This window comes from Diorhabda carinulata, chromosome 8 (assembly GCF_026250575.1).
Source record: "Diorhabda carinulata isolate Delta chromosome 8, icDioCari1.1, whole genome shotgun sequence".
Classification (NCBI taxonomy): domain Eukaryota; kingdom Metazoa; phylum Arthropoda; class Insecta; order Coleoptera; family Chrysomelidae; genus Diorhabda; species Diorhabda carinulata.
In genome coordinates, this window is record NC_079467.1 from 12607760 (window position 1) to 12629578 (window position 21819).

The 21819-nt window shown below is 30.6% G+C and overlaps 1 protein-coding gene across 11 annotated transcripts in view; it reads left to right on the forward strand.

Moving 5' to 3' along the window:
- LOC130897076 (neurobeachin) overlaps positions 1-21819 on the forward strand; it is a 735983-nt gene that overhangs the window by 60845 nt on the left and 653319 nt on the right. The gene's annotated exons all lie outside the window — the stretch shown is intronic.

The following is a 21819-nucleotide window of genomic DNA, read 5'->3' on the forward strand; positions in this document are numbered from 1 at the left end:
TGGTTCACAGTAATTTCAACGAGAAAGCTGTCAATGATAAAAAAGACCTATATAATGTGAAACCTAAAGAAAAAATATTTTTTAAAAAGTTTTCTAATTTGATTTTATTTTTATTTTGAAATATATGATGTAGGTGATCTATTGATTAACATAAATTAGTCCTTAGATCTCAAATATGTAGCAGTAATCAATTAAATTATTTGTAATTTTATAAGAATTCACAAAATAGAGCTATAGATTTTACTTAAATTATTCAGGACTTTTTTTTCATTTAAAGCTTTTCTTTCTTATGAATGTGAACCATTTTTAAAAATTCTCTTTTTCGTGTATTAGATTCCGTTCCAAGAATTTTTGTATCTTTATAATTGAATTTATATTTTTGTGATATTTTATGGTTCCTCAATGCAGTTTTATTTTTTTATCGTTTTGATGACCTTTTAGTCTATTTTCCAAATACTGAGAGGTCTGCCATATGTAGACAGCGTCACAATTAATACAAGGCACTTGATATATAATATTACTTACTTCTTTTGTTTTTTGGTGTCTTAGATTTTAATTTAGTGAAATATTTGGATAACGTATTATGTCCTTTATGACTTATACTAATATCATATTTTTTTAAATAATTTGTAAATTGTTGAGAAAGTCCTTGTACATATGGTAAGGAAAATTGTTTCGTTTCTGTTTTCCTTTTTAATTGATTGTAGTCTCTGTTTATCCTTTTCTGAATATGTTGTTTTTCATTTTTTTGTTTTTGAACAGATTAGCATATAAATTCAGAATCTTATAGTTGGATAGATCTATCAGCCAAACTTCATATCACATATATCTTTTTTGTGACTTATAATGACACGAATTGAAGTTCAAATATCTTGAGGATTAAGTTGGTTTTATATACCATTGTGTTCTTATGTTATTGTTAATTTTATATAATGTAACATCAAGAAAATTGATTTTATTATTTTGTCCGATTTCGATTGTGAATTGAAGTTTTTTTCCTTGAAATCACTTGTATTTTTGATATAGTATAGTTTTGGTCTAATTTTTTTCTCAAAATATTTTTCTCATAATTAGATAATGGGGTAAGAGGAGTTTGAATACTTGAACCAATCAGTCGAAGGAGAATTGTCAGGCTTGTACAGCTTTGGTAAACTATATATTTTACGAGGCAAGGCATTGTGAATTTTCAATTTTTTTGCATCTGATAGCGAAATAAAGAGTTGTTCTTCCCAAGATCGAATGAGATCAATATTTTGCTTTTGATAAGAATTCGTAGGGTCTTGTTAAACTTTTTTGGAAGATTGTTTAATAATTTCATCATTATTGTAGTTGTTGTTGTAGTTATTATAATCTTCTAATTTCATAATAACAGTTTAATTAGATTTAACTGCTTTCAAAATTTTGAGTTTTCTGTTTTGATTGATAAATTCTTTGGTCTTAGTTATATTTTGAGGTTTGAAATTGTTCTGTATACAGGGTGTTTTTATATTCTACCGACAACCACAGAGAGATCTCCATAAATGATTGATTTTGATATAGGAATACGAACCCTCACGGGGCCTAGTTGCTGAAATATAGGGTGTTCAAAATTTTAAATCAAAATAAAAAATTTGCCATAAATCAATTTTTTTTTCAAATTTGGTGACCAATATGCTCTTTAATAAAGTAATATTTTGACATAAACAAACTTTGCAAAAATTTAACCAGTGCCGCGCTGTCAGGGTTAGTTATCACTTTTATCCCCAAATTTTCACACCACTGGAGGAAATTCTTTTTTTTATTTGATTTTAAATTGCCTGATTATTTTTAATTAAAAAACTATTAACCTTTTATGGAGCTAAAATGAAGTGTTGTAGGTTGTAGAAATTTGCCTCTAAAGAAAAGTCTGCAAGCACGTAAGTAATTTACAAAATATTTAATTATTCAATCAGTTTCGAATAATGATCAAGCGTAGGTAGTTCAAAACAAATAAAAAATATAATCTCAATTTCAAACAAAAATGTATTACAATAAAAACAAAACTGGCAATGAAAATAAAAATAATAATAATAATACAAATTAAATTTAATCAACTCTGTATTACAACAATAACACAATTGACAAAGTTATAGTAGTTATTTAGACTCTGGGTCGCTTACTTCAATACACTTATGACACCCTTTTGTCATTGGTAAACGGGTCTTTGAGAATAAATATTGATGGGATTGAATGATTTCAGCCCCCCCTCCAGCTTGAATTCTAGCTATTAGATCTTGTTCAGATTCGATTATTGTTTCATACACTAAGGACTTCATACAGCCTCTGTTGAAAGTTATGGATAGGTAATCGTGATTATTAGGTTTTATATTTATAAATGAAATACACAGTGGTTAACATTCATATATTAAGTCTTTATTTAAAAGACTACGTTTTCGAGAAGCGTCCTCACGCTTGAAAGAGTCGGTTTGTACTAACTAAAAAACTAATAATAAAATATTTACAATGAGGTCTAAGCCTCTCCTTAAGAATCGTAAAATTACAGATGTTTTACTAAAATATATGCATTACTCCGAAAAGTAAAAAGAGTCCTTTGTGTAACCCATGTGTCCGGGGTCATAAAATAGAGGTAGGACTTACTTTTCCTTTTCTAAAATATCTTTCAACTAAATGTTAAGTTTCCTTAAACATAAAATCTAAGCATAATGTTAAAATACTAAAATAAAAAATAATTTGTAAAATAGGATTCAATTTTGCTCAGAGAAATTCAACACGCCCCCTCAAGATTGAATCCCTTACATAAAAACAAACTTGTAAAAATACAGTCTACATAATAATATTTTACAACTAAAATCTTAAGTATTAAGTACTCCATACATTTCTTACAATATTATCTTTACTTGAATAAAAACCGTAATGACCCTTCTCTCAACGTAGTCCATCAACTTATATGACTCTACCTGGTCCAACATTTGTTGCTTAAGGGTTTAAGGGAAAACCCAACATCTTATGGGAAAACCTTACCAGACCAATTTACAATAGTGTTACAAAAAAAATTCTTAAAAAACTATTTCAAGTCCATTTTTGTTCTGAACTCCATAAATTTTGCCCCTGTCAGTGATTTAGTCAATACATCGGCTATCTGCTGATCTGTAGGCATATAAATTAATTTGATTAGTCCCTTTTCTACTTTATCACGAGAATAGTGATATTTTATATCGATATGTTTCGATCTTTTGTGACTTGATGGATTATTTGCAATACTTATGCATCCATTGTTATCTTCATATATTATTATAGGACCTGATATAATTATTTTTATACTCTCTGCTAGTGATCGCAACCACAGAGCTTCTCGTGCAGCCTCATACAAAGCCATATATTCAGCTTCTGGAGTAGAGCCTGCCACGGAAGTCTGCCGCTTCGTAGCCCAACAGATAGTACAATTTTCGTATAATTTAAAAAGATAACCCGTCGTACTTTTTCTATCATTAATATCACCCGCCCAATCAGCATCAGCATATCCACTTATTATATTTTTATAATGATTTCTAGTATACCTATACTAATTTTAAATCGATTGTGCCCTTTAAATATCTTAAGATTCTTTTTAAATATTGCCATAATTTAATATTATTTTTGGTCATATATCTACTAACAATATTGACTGAAAAACTCAGATCTGGGCGAGTACAAATCATTAAATACATCAAACAACCAATAATACTTCGACATGGCTTATCACAATTTTTATCCAAATTTAAAGCTTCATAATCTATTTTGTTTTCAAGAGGACTATTTTCTGGATCACAATCTTGCATCTTAAATTTTTCTAGAACTAATTTTACATACGCACTTTGATCTAATGTTATGACTGACTCTGTTCTGGAAACTCTTATACCTAGAAATAATCTTATTTCTTTAAGATCTACCATTTGAAATTTATGCATTAAATATTCTTTTAAACTATTCATCGTATCTTTATTCAGAGTGGCAATAACAAGATCATCAACATATAGTACGACATAAATATTTCTGGAAATATCCCCCAAATCTAAGATATAAATGCACCGATCTACTGGAGAATTTTGAAAATTCATTGATTTTAAAGTTTTGTCAAATACCTCAAACCAACACCGGGCTGCCTGCTTCAAACCATAAAGTGCTTTGTTTAATTTACAGACCTGACCCTTTTTACATTGAACGCCCTCAGGTACTCTCATAAAAATTTCTTCTTTTAATTTGCCATTCAAAAATGCTGTTTTTACATCCATATGGTGTAGTAACAGATTATTCTGGTTGGCAAAAGCGACAATGAATCTAAAACTAGATATTCTAGCAACTGGCGCAAAAGTTTCGTCATAGTCTACCATATATTCCTGACTAAAACCTCTTGCTACTAAACGAGCTTTATATTTACAAGGACTACCAAATTCATTATTCTTGATTGTAAATACCCATTTACAGTCTACAATATTTTTATCAGTAGGTCTTGGTACTAATGTCCAAGTATTATTTGTATCAAGTGAATTAAGTTCACTTTCAATAGCTTGTTCCCATTGAACTCTATCCGGCCTATTTTTAATTTCATCAAATGACTTCGGTACAGCACTTATTATTATTTGAGCTGATAACATACATTCTTCTGGACTACCAGATTCATCATATGATATTTTAGGAAGACCTCTGATCCTTTCACTCCTCCGACGACTGGCGTCAAAATCACTATTTTCTATTTCTAATCTTGGAAATTTATTTCTGGGATCACAGAGTACATCTGATTTCTCATTGTCAGATTCATTACCTGGTTTATCATTACCAGTTTTACATACACTATCTGATTTCTCAATATCAGATACACTATCTGATTTCTCAATATCAGATTTATTGAAACTATCTGGTTCATCATTATCAGATTTATTTTCCATCACTGAAACTTCAAATGAATCAGTTTCATCTGCGGAACCCTTATTTGTTCTGTCAGATTTTATACCTGGCCGAGACACCATATAATTTGTCTCGTCCACAATAACATCCCTTACAACGGCATGTTTATGAGATTCTACATCCCATACTCTGTAACCATTTGGTTCATAACCAACCAGTACACCTTTCCAAGATTTATTATCGAATTTAGTTTTATTGAGTTTATCATGTACATATACAGTAGAACCAAATACTTTTAAATATTTAAACAAAGGCTTTTTGCTATGCCACAACTCATAAGGTGTCTTCATTATTTTTAATGCTCTACTCGGAATAATATTTATCAAGTAAGTTGCTGTTAAAACTGCATCACCCCAGAAAACTTTATCTAAACAAGATCCAGCTATCATTGACCGAGCTTTTTCTGTAATTGTTCTAACCATACGTTCAACAGCGCCATTTAATTGAGGAGTTCGCGGAACTGTTAAATGATAAGTTATGCCTTTATTTTTACAGTAATCTTTCATATCATTTGATAAATATTCTCTACCGTTATCTATGTATAAGTAAGTAATTTAATTTGAGATTGAAATGTGATTCACTTTTCGCGACAAAATCTTTAAATACTGAAAACACCTCTGATTTATGTTTAAGCAAATATACTACACAATAATGAGTATAATGATCAAGAAATAAGACAAAATAATTTTTATCATTTAGTGCCGTCGGAGTGATTGGACCACATACATCAGAATGTACAATAAACAATGGTCTTCTTACATGATCTCGATTTTTAACTTTATTGAAAGGTAATCGAGTTTGCGTGCCATTAATACAAGCTTCACATATCTTATCAATCGGATTAATTTCTTTTATTTCTTCGAAATCGTCTATCATATTATGTATCTTTAATTTTACAAATTTATCCTTACTTATATGACCTAATCTCTTATGCCAAATGTCATAATTTATTTTCTTATTGTCGAGTATTTTGACGACAGAATTTATTTCGTAATTTTCAATAGTAAAGTTTATTTGCGTCAAACTATTTAGTGGCTTACCTTGCATGATAAGTGTACCATTTTTACTTATCTTTACTCCATGCTGATCGAACAAGATGACCATGCCTGACTTTTGGAGCTTGGAAACCGACAGTAGATTGTATGGGACTTCTGGACTGTAAAGAACTTCTCCAATTGTCACCTTTACGTCTTTGTTGGTTGTCACATTAATTGAACCTCGTTTGGTTGCTGAAATGTACTGCTCGCTCTTGGCAACCAAAATTTTAATTGGTGTTTCAAGTGGCTCAAATGTTCTGGCGATGTCTTCTCTGTTTATAATATGATCGGATGCTCCGGAATCTAGCAAGAAAACAATTTTATTTTGATTTGTTGCAATTAATTTATTTCCACCAGCCATAAAAGTGATAGCTTGCTAATTCGGTTCCACTGATTGAGCAATTTGAGCAGCCTTAGTTGTTTTTCGTTCGTTGTACTCTTGGTTTTTCTTAAAGTAAATGCAATCTCTTCTTATATGTCCTATGCGGCCACACTGATAGCATTTTGTTTTATTTTTACTTTTAAAAGAGTTTTTAAAATTCTTGGATGGCTTGTGACCGTTCTTAAATTTTGATTTTCCATTATAATTTGATCTCCGGAAGGGAAACTTCTTTTCACTCGATTTATCACTATTTTCGGCAACTAATATTTTTGTACTAGTATCACGATTTTGTCCTTTCACTTTAATTTCGTGATTCAATAAACGCGATTTTACAAAGTCTAAATCTAGTTGATCTTCACGTAATGTTTCGATTGCAATAGATACTGCTTCATACGATGATGGAAGTGTTTTTAATAAACTAAGTACTTTACCTGCTTCATCTATTATTGATCCAGACGCTAGCAGATCATTTACGTACGTATCAAAAATTGAAAAGTGTTCTCTTAGTGGCATATCAGGCGCTAATTTTAATTCTGAAAGTCTTTGATTCATCATCATTTGTGTTGGAAAACTTTTTCGATCATATACAGAATCTAATTTTTCAAAAATATTCTTAGCATATGTCACATCCGTAAAATGAAGCAGCGAGTCCGCCAAAAGCGAACCGACAATACTATGGGCAACGTCATTCTTTTTATTCCATTTATCATTTGGAAACACAGGAATTTCTTCGTCAATAATGCTGAGTATATGGTGCTCTTTCAACAGTAGGTGCACTCTCTTCTTCCAAATACTATAATTCTGTCCATTAAAAGGAGTTATTACTCTTTGCGAATTTAAGTTAGAATTTGTCATTGTGTCGAATTATCTCAATTCACTCACAATAAAATAATTCACTTAATATATCTTCTATTTAAAATATTTTTTATACACACACTACAATTATCACTTAATTGTGGAATGTCTAACAAGTCCTTTTACAAGTTTGATTTCGATCACAAATTATTATTTAAGTTCACTATTTTCACGATTTAATTATTCACGTTATCTGGGCCCATAACCTGTTGAAAGTTATGGATAGGTAATCGTGATTATTAGGTTTTATATTTATAAATGAAATACACAGTGGTTAACATTCATATATTAAGTCTTTATTTAAAAGACTACGTTTTCGAGAAGCGTCCTCACGCTTGAAAGAGTCGGTTTGTACTAACTAAAAAACTAATAATAAAATATTTACAATGAGGTCTAAGCCTCTCCTTAAGAATCGTAAAATTACAGATGTTTTACTAAAATATATGCATTACTCCGAAAAGTAAAAAGAGTCCTTTGTGTAACCCATGTGTCCGGGGTCATAAAATAGAGGTAGGACTTACTTTTCCTTTTCTAAAATATCTTTCAACTAAATGTTAAGTTTCCTTAAACATAAAATCTAAGCATAATGTTAAAATACTAAAATAAAAAATAATTTGTAAAATAGGATTCAATTTTGCTCAGAGAAATTCAACAGCCCCATATCAAAAATCGATAGGATTTAAGTCAGGTGATCTTGGAGGCTAACAATTGAGTCCACCCCGACTAATCCATTTTTCTCTGAAACGTCTGTTTAAATAATTACCACATGTGTTGTCCAATATTTAACGGTACATTCTCCAATAATTCATCCAACATTTCTTCCAGAAAGCACGTATAAATTGCTCCATTTACTTTCTTTGGTAAAATGTAAGGCCTGATTAAGCAATCCCATCCATACCCACCCACAAATTACCGGAACACTTTTATAAATACCAGTTTGAAAATTTGGCCAATTTGTATGGGTGTAAAACTTGTTCTTTTAAAACTTTCCATACAGTAGAATGGTCTACTCTTAAGTGCGACTTACTTAGAAAATGGCTTTTCATATAATCAAATATTTCCTTTTCCAGATACACAGTCCTTGTTGTGCGTTGCTTTCCAGCATTATTTCTTTTAATTAACAAGTTTCCGGTTTCTTTCAGCCTCCTTTTAATACTTGCAAATGTAGAATGGAATTAGACGATTGCGAAATTTTTTTTGGTATAAACGAGCTGTCATTCTATCATTTTGTCGAGTTTCTCCGAAAATCATCAACATATCGGTCAACTCAACTCAAATGAAAAATTCATTTTATAACAGCAAAATTAATGTAAAAACTGCGTGTCACGAACTATCAAAAATATTACACGTACCTACTAGATTATAATTTAGAAATTTTGAGTAGTATTTAATTACCTGCATTTGTTTAAAGGCATATTTCTAATTTAACATTTTGAATACACTATATCTCAACAACTAGGCCCCGTTAGGGTTCGTATTTCTATATCCAAATAAATTATTTATGGAAATCTCTCTGTGGTAGGGCGTTGTCGGTAGAATATAAAAACACCCTGTATACAGAACAATTTCAAACCTCAAAATATAACTAAAACCAAAGAATTCATCAATCAGAACAGAAAACTCAAAATTTTGAAAGCAGTTAAATTTAATAAAACTGTTATTATGAAATCAGAAGATTATAATAACAAATTGATAAAATTATTGAACGACAGGACAACTTACAAAAAAATAAAACAAGACCCTACGAATTCTTATCAAAAACAAAATAATGATCTCATTCGATCTTGGGAAGAACAACTCTTTATTTCGCCATCAGATGCAAAAAAATTGAAAATTCACAATGCCTTGCCTCGTAAAATATGTAGTTTACCAAAGCTGCACAAGCCTGACAATTCTCCTTCGACTGATTGGTTCAAGTATTCAAACTCCTCTTACCCCATTATCTAATTATGAGAAAAATATTTTGAGAAAAAAATTAGACCAAAACAATACTATATCAAAAATACAAGTGATTTCAAGGAAAAAAACTTCAATTCACAATCGAAATCGGACAAATTAATAAAATCAATTTTCTTGATGTTACATTATATAAAATTAACAATAACATAAGAACACAATGGTATATAAAACCAACTTAATCCTCAAGATATTTGAACTTCAATTCGTGTCATTATAAGTCACAAAAAAGATATATGTGATATGAAGTTTGGCTGATAGATCTATCCAACTATAAGATTCTGAATTTATATGCTAATCTGTTCAAAAACAAAAAAATGAAAAACAACATTCAGAAAAGGATAAACAGAGACTACAATCAATTAATAAAAGATATACAACAACATACTTCAAATATGAAATTGAAATTTACAAACAAATTGATGGTTGTGCTATGTGCTATTTCCATTTCAAGTGTTATAGTACAATTAGTAATGGAAGATCTCGAGAAAACTGTCCTAACCAAACTTGATATAGATAATCCATTCTTTCTCTGATATGTAGATGATTGCATTACTGCCGTATCAAAGAATCAAATTGAAAACAAATAATAAATCAATTCTTATCATAAAAAAATTCAATTCACAATCGAAAACGGACGAAATAATAAAATCATTTTTCCTATTGTCAGATTATATGAAATTAACAATAACATAAGGTATACGAAACCAACTTGGTCCTCAAGATATTTGAACTTCAATTCGTGTCATTTTAACTAAAAAAAAGATCAGTGATATCAACTTTGGCTGATGGATCTATCCAACTATAAGATTCTGAATTTAGATGCTCATTTGTTCAAAAAGTAAAAAAAATGATAAAAAACATATTCAAGAAAAGAATAAACAGAGACTATCAGAAATTAAAAAGCAAAACAGTAACAGTAATTGTAACGAAGTAATGTCAGCAATATTATGAGTGGTTTCTTATTGGGAACGTGGCAACGAAACATCAAACTCTAATGTATTTTCCGAGCTTTCAAATACTTATGTATTCATCGTCTGGGACTGAAATTATGGTCAGATACAATATCAGAAATAAGTATAAAAATGATAAAATTTTTACTTACACCGAGAATCTTAATCATATATTATAAGTAGAAATTTTATTATTTTTATACATTTATACATATTTCTTATATTGTATGTGACCATAATTTCAGTCCCAGACGATGAATACATAAGTATTTGAAAGCTCGGAGAAGTTCTTAGACCTTTTGATACATGAATGCATCTAAATGTTCTTGATTTAGGGTTTATATTGTTTTAAAATTAGACCTAAAATCAAGAAGATTTCCGGTGATTTTTGATATTATTAAAACTTTTAAACTCATAGAATTCAAAATTCAATATTCAAATTGACGTTGATAGAAATATTGATTAATTGAAATATTGATTCTGGTTACTATAGGAATTTTCAATTATTTTTGATTGGTTAGATTATGAATGACGTTGAATTTTTATAGGATAGATAAAGATGAGTTGTTGTGAATGATGTTCAATATTGATTGGTAAATTTATAGATAACATTAAATTTCAATAGGTTAGGTCGTTATGAATGTAGTTGAATCATTGGCTAGAATATAAATGAATGAATATAAATGACAATAAATTTTGTAGGCTAGGTCGTTATAAGTAAAGTTGAAATTTATAGGTTAGGTGAGGTTAGTTGGTTGTTAATTTCTTTGAATTTTCATAGAATTTGTTTTTTCAAAAACTAAGAGATATGCATAAATTACACTAAGGTTATTCAAATCAGTTTTCTTATTAATGCATTGATCATTTCCGGCAAAATATGTTGTTTCTAAAAATAAACGTTTTTTGTAGTTTTTCTCAGTTGTCAAAATTTTGGCAGATTCATAATTCATATTTTATCCTTCATGATATGCATGAGTCGCTAATGAACGTCTATCATAATAGATTGAATATCAAGTGTTTTACTGTATTCTATTTCAATGTTGTGTTGTTTAAAGATTCCAGAAAGTTTAGGAGTAACTGATTTTATATATGGTGAAGGTATTTAAATATTGGACCGAAACTATTGAAGTAAAATAAAAAATTATCAATTTCATTATATGGGAGGGATATCATTATATCGTCTATACTTTTTGATGAAGAATAATTTGAAGGGTAAAACAGATATTACAATATCCAAGATATAATCCATTACATAATCTGCTAATATAGGGGATATTGAAGACACCATTGTTCCAAAAATTTGTTGGTAATTTTTATTATTATAAGAGATATATGTATTGTTAAAAATGAATGTTATTAATTCTAATAGAATTTCTTTATTAAATTTGCAATTTTTACTTATATCGCTCCATTTATGTTGTAGAGCCTGGCTCGCTAGTGAACAGAAGTGTGTTAGATCGGTCTACATAAAACCCAAGAAAAACTAGTGAAAAGTGAAAAATAAATTATAAAAATAGTGTACAACCTTTGAGGATTGATATATCATAACAGTAAGTTAGTTTTAATTAGTTATTTATCAGTGGATTGACCGATAAAATAATAAAAGTAAAGTAAATTTATAATCCATTAAAATTCAGCAAGTAATAATTGTTAACATCAGAAAAAAAAGAAGCAAAAGATAAGCGAAAACCAGCTGCTATCGCATCTACTATTCCAATAGAAATAAAAATACAGAGGCGGATTAAGAATTTAACGACGGTTTGGCAAACTGGGTCAGATCGCTGGCGTGTTGAAAGTTGAACCGAGTAGGCTTTTGACTAATAGCGCCTCCGGTACGCTTGATTTGTTAAACTGTGGTTAGCGGACAAAAAATGGAAAAAAGGAATGAAGACATGGAGGAAATAAAAGCAATGTTTATAGCTTTAAATGAAAAAATAATGGCTATTGACAACAAATTAGATCAGAATAATCAAGAAATGGCAAAAATAAGAACAGAAAACGAACAGTTAAGACAAACGATACAGAAACAGGAAGCGAGAAAGGAAATGATTGAGCGCGAAATAAAGAGAAACAATATTATAATCCATGGCATTGAAGATAATGAAAACGAGAAATTGGAAGAGGTTAAAAGAAAAGTCGAACGTGCTCTAAATAAAACCGGCATAAATGTAAGCTTAAACGTAGAGGCAAGTGAAATAAGAAAAATAGGAAACTTTGCTGGAAATAAGAATAGACCTGTACTTGTAAAAATGAATAGAGGAGAAAGGAAAATGGAAATATTACAAAGCGCAAAAAAACTTAAGGGTACGAATATATGGATCAACGAGGACTATACCAAGAATGTACAACAAAGTAGGAAAGTACTAATACCCTACCTTAAGAAGGCGAGGCAAGAAGGAAAAAGAGCGCATATCAAATACGATAAGCTGCACGTGGAAGGAAATGTTTATGATATGTATAGTTTCCAAAAAGATCAGATGGACATGGAAAGGAACCTACCAAAAAACAGTGGGAAAAGAACGACAAGTGAACGATCACCTGGAATGGAGACAGCGCACTTAAATAAAATCTCAAGAGACGAAAAAAACTAATGAACCATGGTAATATGGAAATATGCAATGAAAACAATGGCAAGATCAAGGACGTGCTAAAGGATAATGAAACAATACCGAAAATAGCAAAAAACAAGAATAAAATGGGAAATAGAACTAAAAATAAAAAAAATAAAATAATAAATAAAAAGTAAACAAAAAAAAGGAAATTAAAATTAGTACATGGAATGTTAGAACTATGCTGGCCCCAGGAAAAATGGAAGAAATAGCAGCTGAACTAAGAAAATATGAGGTGGATGTAGTAGCCATACAAGAAATTAGATGGAAAGAACAGGGAATTATAAACAAAAAAGAGTACACCCTCTTATACTCAGGAAACGAGAAACAAGGGCAAGGTGGGACAGGTTTTATAGTAAGCAAAAAACTAAAAGACAATATAATAGACTTTAGGGCGGTAAACGGGAGAATAGCGTATTTACGAATAAAAGCAACCCCCTTTAACCTATCAGTCTTAAACGTGTATGCACCAACAGAAAATGCTGAAGAAGAAGAAAAAGAAAAACTATATGAGAATCTGGAGAAGGAAATCGAAGGAATACCCAAGGAAGATACAACTATAGTACTGGGGGATTTTAACGCACAGATAGGTCAAGAAGATTACATAAAACAAGTTGCAGGAAAACATACAGTACACAATGTAACGAATGATAATGGAACAAGCAATTTAGCTATAAGTACGAATATGGTCATAAGCAGCACCAAATTCCAGCATCCGTACCACCACAAAGTGACTTGGAGTGCCCCGGACAACAAAACATTCACGCAAATAGACCATATATTAATAACAAGAAGGAAACAAAGCTCTGTAAAGGATGTCCGAACATTTAGGGGAGCTTGCGCAGATACGGACCACTTTCTAGTTACAGCAACTATAAAGCAGAAGGTTAAAAGATGTAGAAGAGATGCTAAAAAAAAGAAATGGAACATTGAAAAATTGAACCACACAAATGCAAGAAAAAAAATACAGAGATACTTTAACAAAAAAATTAAGAGAACAGACAAAGTCAAATGATATACAAACGGAGTGGGTACAAATCAAAGACTGTATAAAATAAGCAGCAGCAGAACATGTCGGAATAAAAGAAAAAACAACAAATAAAGGCTGGTATAATGAAAATTGTCATGAAATACTAAATAAAAAAAACGGGGCAAGACTAAAATGGATCCAAACTGGCAAGCAACAGGACTTACAAAAATATAATGAGTTAAGAAATGAATCAAAAAGTGTTAATACAAGAGCAAAAAGAAATTGGATAGACAGCAAAATAAAGGAAATAGAAAGGGAAAATATAAATATAAACTCGAAGAAGTTCTATAAGAGCATAAATGAACAAAATAAGGTAAATAAAGGGAAGATAAAAGGCATAAAGGATAGCAACGGAAAAGTTACGGAAGATGAACACCAGTACAAAATGACATGGACGCAATATTTTAAGGAAATACTTACAGATAAAGAAGTACTCCAAGATGAAGAATATCAACAAATAGAAGATCTAGAAAATGCAACCGAAAATACGGATGAACCAACAAGAGAGGAAATCTATGAAATAATCAATAAAAGCCGCAATGGAAAAGCACCTGGATTAGATGGCACTAATATGGAGCTAATAAAATATGGAGGCTTTGACCTCCAATATCGGCTATATGAATTGATCAAAAAGATATGGATCGAAGAAAAAATGCCTGAGGATTGGGAAACTGGTGAAATTATTACTACACACAAAAAAGGGGATCAACAGATATGTAAGAATTACAGAGGACTCACGATGCTAAACACCGCATACAAAATACTGTCAACACTCATACAAAAAAGAATTTCAAAACAAACCAAAACCATAATTGGACAGTACCAAACCGGGTTTACATCTGGAAAATCTACAATAGATGCTATCCATACGGTCAAGCAGATAATGGAGAAAGCGCATGAGTATAAAATGGAAGTGGAAATACTCTTCATAGATTTTGAACAAGCGTTTGATTCGATAAAAAGAAGTAAGCTCATGTCGGCACTAAAAGAACTGGGAATACACCCCAAACTAAGAAAACTAATACAGTGTACAATGAAGAAAACAACAGTCACAGTAAGGACACAAGTGGGGAACACAGAAGAATTTGAAATAAATCAGGGTGTAAGACAGGGGGATGCTTTATCAACGACGCTATTCAATTTGGCACTGGAATATGTGATGCGTAAAATAGACAAGAGAACAATAAAAACTAGAAGTGGACAAATAGTAGCATATGCAGACGACATAGCACTTATCACAAGAAGTCGAAACACAATGGAAGAAATGCTAAAGGAAATAGTACTAGAAGGAAGTAAAATGGGTCTCAAAATAAATGAAAAGAAAACAAAAATAATGAGGCTAGATAAACGTATTATAGGAGGTAAACAAAAAATAAAAATTGGAAATTTTGATTTTGAGGAAGTAGATACATTCAAGTACTTAGGAACAACCTTAAGTAGTGACGGAAATAAAGAGGCAGAAGTCAAAGAAAAAATAACAGCAGCTAACAGGGCATATTACGCTAACAAAAAACTACTGCAAAACAAAATACTAGGAAAAAGTACAAAAATGAGAATATATAAAACAGTTATTAGACCGGTCATGATGTATGCTGCAGAAACTATGACTATGACAAAAAAGCAAGAAGAAGACTTAAGAATTGTTGAGAGAAAAATATTAAGAACAATATTAGGACCAGTAAAACTAACAGAAAATGAGTACCGAATCTGAATGAACCATGAAATAGCACAAGAAATTAAAGAGGACATAGTAAGAAAAATTAAACAACAAAGAGCAAGATGGCTGGGACATGTATGGAGAGCAGGAGAGGAAACAGTAGCGTACTCAATATTAGATTGGACCCCTGGAAGTGCTAGAAGAAGAGGAAGACCAAGGTCTACATGGTGGCAAGAGGTAAAAGACGACCTTAAGAGAATTGGGATGTGGAACTGGCAAGAAAAAACGAAAGATAGACGAGCCTGGCAGGATATGTGCCACAAGATATAAACAGAAGAGAATGGGGACTGATCTACCTCGAAACAAAGAAAAAAAAAAAAAAAGATCTAGAAAGCTCGTAAGAGCGGCGTTACCCCATCTGGGGTGTTTAGCCACCATATATATATATATATATATATATATATATATATATATATATATATATATATATGGTGGCTAAACACATATATATATATATATATATATATATATATTTAAGTGTACATTACTAAATAGGTATGAAGTTTCTTTGATTTTAATCAAAGTAACTTTTACTAATATCTTATAACCACCTAATTATGTATTGTTAGGATTGGATGTAATATCTCTATTTAGTAAAGTACACTTAAATATATGTTTTAAAGCTCTACAACATAAATAGAGTAAAAATTGCAAACTTAATAAAGAAACTCTATTAGAATTAATAACATTCATTTTTAACAATACATATTTCTCTTATAATAATAAAAATTACCAACAAATTTTTGGAACACCAATAATATCTGTTTTACCCTTCAAATTATACTTCATTAGAAAGTATTTTTCTTCAATAGTATCGATTCCTATATACAATTTACTATAGAAAAGGAGAATACTGAAAAATCGGTACCTTTTCTTGATACTAAATTGATCAGAAACAAAAATAATAAAATTTTGATTGACTGGTATAGGAAACCAATAAATTCTGGAAGATATATCAATTATCATTCATATCACCCACGTCACACTAAAATTAAATTAATCAGATGAAATCAGATAAACAGATGAAAAATAGAGTCCACAAAATTTCTGATATAAATATATATATATATATATATATATATATATATATATATATACATATACATATACATATACATATAAATATACATATACATATACATATACATATATATTCAGTATATATACTCCGAACAAGGCTTCAAAAATTAGAAAGTTCAGAAGTGTGGAAGAATATTGTTTCCATTGTTCGATGTTCCAGTTATTCCCTGTTTCCAGGACTCTCGGCGCCATCATTCCTCTCTACTATCTCGCTTAGTTCAATGTTATTGCGTATACCCTCTAACACAGCGACGTATTTATCACGGAAATGACATGACACTATAAAGAATTTTACTTAAGAGAAACTAATTACATTGACAACTATATTTATCTGTAAAAAAATGTGCAAATATATTGATTATGCTCAAATCACCGAACTTTGCTTAAAATCACTTTGATTGAATTTGATTATTTCAATCAAGAAAATTCTCATTTTCACCATTATTTTAAACGCCACCGAACATTTCTATTGATTTGATGTGAAATTAGCCTACAATTGCATATTATTCGGTATTTAGGCACATCTAAATTTGCTAATTTTGTTTCAAAAACTTCTACTGTTGAGTATAGATACTTGAAGACACTTTGTCAAAATCTTCTGGTTCTATTTGATTCTTTTTAACTGTTATGTTCTATTTATCCACATTCTTTTTAAAAAAATTAATTTGTGACTCATCAAAATTTACATTCCGCGAAATAATAATTTTATTTACCTATGGGTCCCAAATTCGAAATCTTACTATCCTACCTTCCCTTTCTCTCGCTTCCATTTTATTTATCTTCGGTAATTGCACTTACCACACTTTAGATCCAAAAACTCTTAACTTTGACAAATCATTATTCCCCTAGTATATGTTGTAAATAATATTTGTAAATGAAAAAGGAGAAGTTCATCTTTTGCTTTGGAAAAGATAGATTTAATTGTTAAAATTGTTAACATTGAAGTATAAATTATATTAGTTTGAGTTTAAATAATTTGAACTATGTTCATGTATCGATGATAATGTGTTGAACAGCGTTTGCGAAGATGAGAGTTTTCCAGAAAAAGATATTTTATTATGAAAAATGGGATTAGAGATATTCAATGTTTCATTTGTTTCATATATTGATTGTGGTATGAATGGTGATTCAGGTATCTATCCGAGCTACACGGATTCCTGTACCAATCTAGCACGATGGAAGTATGCCATCTGCGAATAAACCTCGTGTCCAGAAATGATATGGAATTATCGACGTCTTCCACTCTATGATGAATTGGATTATAACTATCAAAAGTATGTAAGATTTTCTTCATGCCATCACTTGGCGCTTAATCAATAATATCACCAACATCAAGCAGCCATTGGCGTACCAAAAGTTTGTTTATAAAATTTATTATCAAAATAAAATACGTATTATTAAAAAGAAATTTAGATAAATTTAAAATTGCGTCTTCATATTAGAATGATTTTCAATGATTTCTGATCTGTTCCCAATTTTTGTCTATGACTCTTGCACATTATTGAAAATTAAAATTAAGCTAGTCAACACATAGTTGTCTGGTAATTTAATATTATCAAGTTGATTAGAAACATCAAACGAATCCTTTACAAAATAATAATGATTTAAATTGTATACATTTGTTAGACTATTGTTTACAAACTGTACAATAAATTCAGTAGGTGCTCCATAGTTTAGATTGTCAATGCATTAGATTTTTATAGGTTTGATTAAATTAGGTCGTTACGGATAAAGTTGGATTTTTATATGGTAGGTAAGGTTAGGTATTTACTGATGATGTTGAATTATTGTTAGCATTTGTTTTTTCAAAATCTTAAAAGATGGGCATAGATTACACTGTACTTATTTAAAGCACTTTTTCTATTGAAACAATGATTATTTTGAGTAATAAATAACCTTAGTTTAATCTATACATATTTTATATTTTGAGAAAATAAATTCTATAAAATAATCAACGTCTTGAGTAACTACTAGCTTGATACATACTAAGGATGTCCCGCATAAGAATCCTCGCAGATTAGAGGAGTATAGGGAAGAGCACAGTTTGATTTTTTAGTGTCTTAAAGTAGGGCCCAAAATTTCGTAAAAAAAAGTAAATTCCTTGCAACCCTTCAACTTAAAATTAACAACTTTCATACATTGTATGAGACTATTAAGAGTATTAAGTAATGGTAACTTGAAGGCGACATTTTCTTTAGATTATTAAGTTTATTTTTTGCTGTTTTTGATTCGATGGAATAATTTATCATAAACAACTTGTTTGCTAGAAAAAATTTCGAAAATAAAGTCATTTGTTGTATCAATTATTTGAATTTTCAATTTGAAATTATTATTTCCTAGATCAAATGAATTTAATATATCATAAAAAAGATGATACCGCAATGTTCGTTAATCAATGTAAGTAATTTCCAACCCAGCTATATCCTGCGTCTTGCTGATTTCTACAAAAATGTTAACTCTGACTCTCCATTATTATCAAATTAAATATTTGTCAAATTCAATTTAAGCATTCATAGCCGTACAAAGAAGTTGCAATTGCCCATTCTCCTCTACGAACCCAATTATTTTTTCTTAAGAAAATGTATCAGTAAATATTGACCAACTGCACCGGTGGCGCATCAATTTTTGCATAAAGCAATTCCTATACCTCTACTTTTACCAAAAGTAAACACCATTGCCTCTACCGCGAAGTGCAAAAATAAACTTATAAAGCTTATAAATATTTGTTGATAACTTCAATGTCCACAATACATTGTGTGAACATAACGCATATTTGAAACGACAGTCAAATTTTTAAACCTTCTGCCTATTTAACACTCTAATATGTTTCAATATCCCAACTAAGGGTAAGGTAAACTTCAGTCTCTGAAGACGATAACTTGGTTATCGCATCGCACGTCAGATGGTGTAATTGTGAGTTTTGGTATAGTAGTAGTGTGTTCAGTATTAATAACATTATATAAACTACCTAAAATAGTGAGGTGAATGGCGCAATTTGATTTTCATTAAAATGCAAGCCTACTTTTTCCTTATTAGCATCACCTATAAACTTCTAGACGAAAGGCATTCATAGTTTCATAGTTTCCTGGAAGATTCCAAATTATTTCCAGCTTCAAATCGTTAAATCTGTTTTCGACATAATAGATCAACTAGTTCAACTCAAGATGATCTTGTACTTCAATCCAAAAGATGAAGATATCGGACAGTCTCAAAACGGCATTCTGATTAATAACCAAGTCATATTTATGAAACTTAGTCATCGTTCAGAAAAGTATACTTAATATTCTTAAGAACAAGTCCGCGATATGGGCCGTGGAGTGAAATACATACGTTTGATATACCGCGGAATTCTTTTGATGTTTGTTTTTAACATAGCAGGTAATTTGTTTATATTGTTTTTTTTAAACAAATAAGTCATAGTAAATAGAACGAAATAGAAAAGTAACCGAAGAAATTAGTAAAGTATAGTGTGAAGTGTGTTCAAATAAATTAAGAACCTAAGTAGACAGTGTTTATAAATTTACATTAGAAAGAGTGTAAAATAAATAAGGAAAACATTACATTGGTATGAGGTGTCGGGTAAATACATAGTGACATAAACATGGCTAAGAGATTTGGTGACAAGAAATTGACGGAACTGAAATCCCAGAAGATTCCTACTATGAAAGACGGTATGTCGAATCTGAGGAACGATATTTCTGCGGATATTTTCTTATTAAAAACTGACATAGCCGCTGACATGGAAAACAAAATGTCATCCTTAAAATTGTTTACGAGAATAAGATGACATCAAGGAATGAGAAAATACAATCGGATATCGAAAATAAGATGAAAACAATTTATGGCAACTGATATTGATAATAAGATGACAATGATGAATGAGAAGATGCAATCGAATATGGAGAATAGAATGACAACGATTGACAAGTAAATCAAGGATTTAAGAAGAAACATTGCAAATTTGAGAACAGAAGATATTCTAAAAGAAGAAAAGGAGATCGAACACACGAAATCTTGCAATACAGAAACACTAGTTCGACGGCAATATATCTTGTACCAGTTACGTTAAACAGCTTGAGGCAGCCGCTAGAGTGAATTATTGGTGTGATAAAGAAAAAGCCATGAACTTGACCATTGCACTGCGAGGAGACGCATAGATATACTCCAGACGATAATTCTTCTAGATATTGATGATTTCGAGCAGCTGAAGAAGAGGTTGGACACGAGATATGGTCAAAAACATCTTGAACAACAGTACCAATAGCAGCTGAAGGGCCAAAGGCAGAAGCGTGACGAAACTCTCCAAGAATATGAGATAGACATTGAATTATATTAAGGCAGGACATGCACGCAAATTGTGTAAGCGTCTCGCAAAAAATTCTAGTCACAGGAAAAACGAGAACGGGTGGTCGAGTTTTCTTCAAGTCTTTATCAAAATATTTTGAAAAGACGAAACGTCAAATTTAATCTTTCTTCCAAAAATTATTAAAAAAACAACTAATTTTAAAACAGAAGAGACCTAAAATCAACAACATTTATATATACAGTGCTTTTCAGATAAAAGTATCCACCTTTAATAACTTTTGTAATACTGGTATTTAGAAAAAATCCAAAAACACGTCAATTTATGTTGGAAGGGGCAAGCATTATGGCTTATTTAAACTTACTGGAAAAGCCACCCCCTCACCCCTAGCAGCATCCCCTTTATTTTTTTAAATTACTTTTCATATTTTTTATGTAAAATTTGGATACTCCTCTTTGAGCTGCTTTCAAAAATGTATAATACTTGTAGGTTAAAGTGGTTAGTTTATGAGATAAACAATTTTTCTTTTAAGAGCACAAATTTTACTTATTATTTACTTTCACCTTATTTGCCTGTACTAAAATGGGTTGTACAACAGTTCAAACTCTTTAATCTTTTTAACTGTGCTATTTATTATGAAGTTACAATAAGTGTTCAAAATGAGTACCATTCACTTCCATACAATGGTATAATCTATTTTGAAATGCCTCTCTGACATTGCTTAATACGGCTGGATTTAATTGTCGACATTCATTTTCTATCCTCTCTCGTAAATCATCCAGAGATTCTGGTTGGGTAGCATAAACTTTTGTTTTTAAATACCCCCATAAAAAGAAGTCTAGGGGTGTTAAATCCGGTGACCTAGGTGGCCACTCCATCATCTGCCCCCTTCTACCTATCCAACGAGCGGGGAATGTTTCGTTTAAAAATTGTCGGACAGGCATAGCATAGTGTGGGGGAGCTCCGTCTTGTTG